Below are 6,506 nucleotides of genomic sequence, written 5' to 3' on the forward strand. Positions count from 1 at the left end.
GGGAGCGTTGGAGCGGGGGCCGGGAGGCGCGCACCTCGCCAGACACCCCGGCCGCGCAGAGCTTCCGCGGGGAGTGACGCGCCGGCTCCCGGCTGCGCGGCAGGTGGGGGCGGCCCGGCCAGTCCCGACCCCGCGGGCCGGAGGCCGTTCTCCGAAGCTCCGCCTTCTGCCCCACAAGCCCCACCCCCGTCCCCTCCTCTGGCCACCGCGCTTTGGCCGCGGCGACTTGGCCGACAGCGGGGCGGCAGGGTCTCTCCATTTCGGGGATATCCTGGGATCACAGCCCCGGGGTCTTCCCGTCCGTATCTGCACCCCTGTCCTCCAGCTCATATCTACCCTGCTGGTCGGTGAGTCTGCCCCACGGGTCCCTCTCCCCTCTCCCTGTCCCTATACCCCCTTTAGGTAAAGCCAGAGCCTCACTGCAGGTTGGGGTATTAATGAGAGCAACCGTTCTTGTTTTTGTTTTTATGAGTTTATACCTTTATTACGCTATTGTTAAAACATTAATAGAATACTAACAAAATTTCACAAAGCACATTTTATATATTAAACTCCACTGAGAGATAAAGAAAGACGAAATTAAGTAAAGTGGTGGTTTTAACTCTTCGCTGATCTTGGAGGGTCTGGTGGAGAAAAGACCATTACCATTTTTTTGTTGTTCAGATAATGTCGGTCAAAATTAGTTTGCAGTTTTGAGTTCTGAAAGGGGGAAAGTAGACTTGTCTCTGGGTAGGCTTCCTTTATTTAGGAAAATAACCCCCTGAAATGGGCCCTTTAGAAAACACGTAAAGCAAGTTTACAGGACATTACATTTTCCATTGAAGTTGGGCTCTAGGGCGCTAGAATCCTGGATCTGGGTTGCCTTTGCCCAGCCCATTTGTCTGGAGGGTCCAGGGAGGACCGGGAGAATTTACATGAAGATACAGGTCTCCGCCCCCAGCTCCCTCTTTTACAAATAGTTTTTATTGATGTGTGATGTACATATTAAAAGGTGCACATTTCACAAGTTCAATGTATTTGCACAAACTGAAGCATCATCCACATCAAGAAACACTACCACCAATTCCCCATAACATCCTCTCCCATCCCCCCTTGGGAGGAGTAGTGGCTTCAAACAGCATAGATTATTAGTTTTGCTTGTTTTTGTTCTTCAAAGCTGTTTAATTATACAGCATTTAGTCTGTTGTCTGGTTCTTTCACTCAACATTATTTTTAAGAGGTAGTTACTGTGTGTGGTTGTAGTTTTTCATTCTTTTTGCTGTGTAGTATTCCACTGTATGAATGTACTTCAATTTATGTGTTCATTTTACTACCAATAGGCATTTGGGTAATTGTCAGGTTTGGAAAATTACAGGTAATGATGCTATGAGCATTACAGTAGATGTCCTTTAGTGGACATACATATCCATATTTCTGTGAGCATGTCCCCAGGAGTGGAATTGTGAGCCACAAAGTAGACATATATATACCTTGTGTAGGTATTACCAAAGAGCTTTTCAACATAGATGATCTAATTTTCACTCCTCCTTTATTAATTTCCTCTTGCTGTTTGTTACCACAAACAAATCATCACTAATTTAGTGGCTTAAAATAACACTAATTTATTCTCTTACCGTTCTGAAGGTCAGAAGTCCAAATTGAATTTTGTGTGGTTAAAAATCAAGGCATCAGCAGGGCTGCATTATTTCTGGAGGCTCCAGGAGAGAATCTGTTTCCTTCCCCTTTCTAGCTTTTAGAGGCTACCTGCATTCCTATGCTGGTGGCCTCTTCCTTTATCTTCAGGTCCTCTCTCTTTCTCTTTCTGTCTCTCTGCTTCTGCTGTCACGTGTCTTTCCCTCCTGCTGCTTCCTTCTCTCCCTCTGACTTTCCTGCCTCACTCTTATAAGGACCTTTGTGATTACACTGGGTCCACTTGGATAATCTAGGATAACTGGCCATCTGAAGATCCTTCATCTAATCACATCCACAAAATTCCTTTTGCCATGAGGGTAACATGTTCATAGTTTCCATTGAACCTCTTAGTAGTCCATTATTCAGTCCACCACACCTATCAGCAGGGTAATGGAACCTGTTGGATGAATGGAGAGAGCCTGGACTGGAATAAATAAATAAATAAATAAATAAATAAATAAATAAATAAATAAATAAATAATAAATAAATAAATAAATAAATAAATAAATAAATAAATAAACAAACAAACAAACAAACAGGCAACGAAGCCCCAAGATACAGTTCACCTGCAGGATTTGCCCTGTTGATCTAGGTGCTGTGCCTTAATTGGTCCGAGGCAGGAGAGATGGCTGATGCTGGAACACTACTTCTGGCCACCACAATCCTGCCACCACCAACATGCCTAGAGCAAGGGGCTTTCATACAGCAAATGAGAATCTGGGTTGATTTGTGCTAGGGGCACCCATGCCCAGTGAAACATTAGCAAAAACAGACCCTCCTTCATGGGGTTTGGTAACAGCAGGAAGACAGTGGTAAACAGATCACATTTGCACCATGGACAAGGCTCTGTGGCCAGTGGAAATTGCCCCCCACCCCCCATTCCATGCCATATTCCTCTATCCTCCAGTCTCTGGCAACTCATCTTTTTCAGTGTTGTTGGTGGAAATGTGAGGACTGACTTTCCATGGTAGAAGAGGTAAGGAGAGGGTGGGATGGGACGACAAAGACTGTTTCCCACTAATCTGGGCAGATATGTCCATAGTATCAGTATAATTTGAATGTTAAAAAGAGATGATTTTAACATTAGAGGTTTGAGAATGAAGATATCTAGATTATGCTCACTTCTGGCTCATTTTAGTACAGTAACCACACCCTCAAAGGAGGTAGGACAGGTCTTATTATCCCCATGTTAACAATGAGGGCTCATGTTATCACCAGGGCTCCTAGAGGCTCTTTGATTCACTTAAGGTGCCTCAGGAGTAGAACCAGGAACAGAATGAGCCAGCAGCTCCTCCTGCTGTCCTTTGTGCTGCCCCATCTCCCTGGTATGTAGATTCTCTAAGATCCGAGGGGGTGGGAGCTGAGGAGGCAGAATCAGCCCAGGGTATGCAAACCAAATTGGATTCATACTACTTTGTGGGTGATAAAGTGGAATCATCTGGAATGCAGGGCTCCCTGTCCTCATGGTTTTATGTCACTAAAAAATATCTTTTAGGAACATGAAAAAGTAGATGCATGGGTTTAATAAACTTCATCAGAAATCCCCCATCTACTTTCTGACATCAGAAATAAGCTGAAAACTTTGGTCTGCTCATGGAATCCCTCTAGTTCTCTTCAAAAGCATGGTTAATACTACAATCCATTGCTATCATTTTAATTCAGATCTCAAGAGAGATGTGTGGTTAGTCTGCCGTCTTGGTGGCATGGTTATCATCCCATGGTTATCATCATCACAGTCATCATCATCAATATTCTATTAAAGAAAAAAGAATTCTAAGCTTGCAGTGGAAACAGCTTAAAGCCACTCAATTGACAATCTAGAATCCTGAAAATGCTTAGAAACTGGTAACATCAGTTACCTTAGAAGTGAGGGTAAAAAGGGAACTAAAATAAGAACTGGTTAAAACTCTGTTTTGCCCGTAGTGAGTATCACACTTAATGATGAAAGACTGAAAGTTTTTCTCCTAAGATTAGGAACAAGACAAGGATGTCTGCTCTTACCACTCCATCCAACATTGTACTGGAGGTTCTCAGAAGGGAAATTTTGCAGAAAAATGAAACAAAAGAGATTCAGATTGGAAACAAAGAAATAAAACTATATCTATTTGCAGGTAACATGATCTTGTGTATAGAAAATCCTAAGATTCTATATACTGTTAGAAATAATAAATTAGTTCAGCAAGGTTGCAGGATACAAGATCAATATACAAAAATCAATTGTACTCCTATACAGTAATAATAAACAATATGAAATGTAATTATAAAAACAATTCCATTTACAATAACATAAAAAATATATATAGTACCTAAGAAGAAATTTAACAAAAGAAAGACAAAACTTATGCTCTGGAAACAAAACACCAAAAAGATTGTTAAAAGACATTTAAAAAGGTCTAAATAAATGGAAAGACATGGTATGTTCATGAATCAGAAGACAATGCTGCTAAGATGGCAATATATTCCAGACCAAGGCAAATAATAGTGAAATTGTAGACCAACATGGAAAAAAAGTAACTCCTACATGTTTCCAAAGAGAGAGAGAGAAAAATATTACAACTAAAAATTTAGGAATGAGAATGGCTTCAGATTTTCTCTCAATAGCCCTGGGAACTAGAAAACAGAGCAGAAATGCCTTCAGATTTCTGAAGAATAATTTATTATTTTTTTTTTTCTAAAGATGACCGGTAAGGGGATCTTAACCCTTGACTTGGTGCTGTCAGCACCACGCTCAGCCAGTGAGCTAACCGGCCATCCCTATGTGGGATCCGAACCCGGGGCCTTGGTGTTATCAGCACCGCACTCTCCCAAGTGAGCCACGGGCCAGCCCTGAAGAAGAATTATTTTTAAGTTGGAATTCTATATCCCAAAAAACTATCAAACAAATATTGGAGTAAAATAAAAACATTGTTAGATATGCAAGGACTCAGAAATCTACCTTCCACATACCCTTTTCTCTTTTCTCAGGATATGTGTACCAACAAATAGAGGAAGTGAACTGAGAAAGAGGAAGACACAGGACCTATGCAATTGAGTCCACCCAGGACAGTCATAGAACACGGACTCAGGGCAACAGCAGAGCAGAAGTCCCAGAAAGTAGTCAACCAAAATTAGGACAGGGGTGGTAAAGGAGGATTCCAAAGATTTGGTACTATCCCTGGGAATTTGAAACAACTTAAGTAAGCAATATATGCAGAAAAACTTAATGGTGATAGAAGGGAAGACAAAAAGTCCAGTTGGGGGAAAAAGCTGTTCAAGAAAAGAAAGTAGATATTATACAGTTAAGTAGACAATACATACATGGTCACAGTGTACTTGATTTTTAACATTAAATACAAAGCACAGAAGACTTAATTATGATTGCAGAAAGGAATAACAATTTATCAACCTTAATGATATAAAAATAACAGTATAGGTGACAGAGCAGGGAGTCAGGAGAAAGGACATGAGTGAAAGAAAAAGCAAGGTCTTTGAAATCCTCATCTCAGAAAGTAGGGATGGTATTGAAAAAGTGCTATCCGAATCATTACCAACACCTGTTATTTGTGTTTTTTAAATTAAAGTCATTCTAGTGGGTGTGAACATAATAACTTTTAAGCATAGTTTTTTGTTGTTTTTTTTAAAAAGATGACTGGTAAGCGGATCTAACCCCTTGACTTGGTGTTGTCAGCACCACGCTCAGCCAGTGAGCGAACCAGCCATCCCTATATGGGATCCGAACCTGGGGCCTTGGTGTTATCAGCACCGCACTCTCCCGAGTGAGCCACGGGCCGGCCCTAAGCATAGTTTTAATAACTGAGATGCTGAGCTGTCAGCATCTTTCCATAATGTTGTTGACAAGGGGCCATTTTGGAAGAACATGCTCTCTTCTCTCCACCTCCAACGTGGGAGGCTTTGGAGATGGTGCAAGTGAGCTAAATCCTCTTCTGTCACTGCAGGAAGTCAAGAAATAAATGCCTAAAATGGATAACTCACATAATAACAGGATAAACCCATTATCAGGAATATGGAGTCCTGATCAGAAGAACCAAACATAGATGCAATTAAAAGAGTTTAAATGGAGTGCACGTAGAGCAGGGAGACGTCCAGCAGGGGAGGTGGAAGCTCCACAGAGACCACACGTCCTGTGGTGCCGGTGCACGACCCAGCAGCCCAGCCGAGTGCATGCGGACCAGAGAGGCAGTTCCCTGGAGAGGCCCAAGACCCGAGGCAACCACACACACAAGGCACTAGTGGCCAACTGAGCAGACACTGAGGTAGCCATACCAAATTGGCAACCCCAGCAATATCCTAGCCAGACAATCATGTCAAACCAGTAGACTGTGACCAACACAATAGTGTCAAACCAGTGGATAATGAAATCTCCTGCCGCAATGACTAAACATCAAAGGAAAGATACCAGAAATATGAAAAATCAAGAAAGCACGCCACCAAAGGGTAATAACTCTCAAGCTCTAGATGCTATAGAACAAGAAGTCCTTGAAATGTCTGACAAGGAATTTCAAGTGATAATTCGAAGGAAACTGAATGAGATACAAGAAAACTCAGCTAGACAACATGATCAAATGAGGAAAAGTATACAGGACCTGAAAGAGGAAATGTACAAGGAAATCAATGTCCTGAAAAAAAATGTAGCAGAACTTGCCAAACTGAAGAAGCTATTCAGTGAAATAAAAAACACAAGAATTAAAAACATTGAAGAAAATCTAAGAGAGATATCAGACAACCTTAAGCACTAAAATGTCCTAGTCAGGGGTATTCCAGAAGGGGAGGAAAAAGGAGATTTCGTTGAAAACATATTCAACAAAATAGTGGCAGAAAACTTCCCAGTTATTGG

This window comes from Galeopterus variegatus, unplaced genomic scaffold, assembly GCF_000696425.1.
Source record: "Galeopterus variegatus unplaced genomic scaffold, G_variegatus-3.0.2 Scaffold11690, whole genome shotgun sequence".
Classification (NCBI taxonomy): Eukaryota; Metazoa; Chordata; class Mammalia; order Dermoptera; family Cynocephalidae; genus Galeopterus; species Galeopterus variegatus.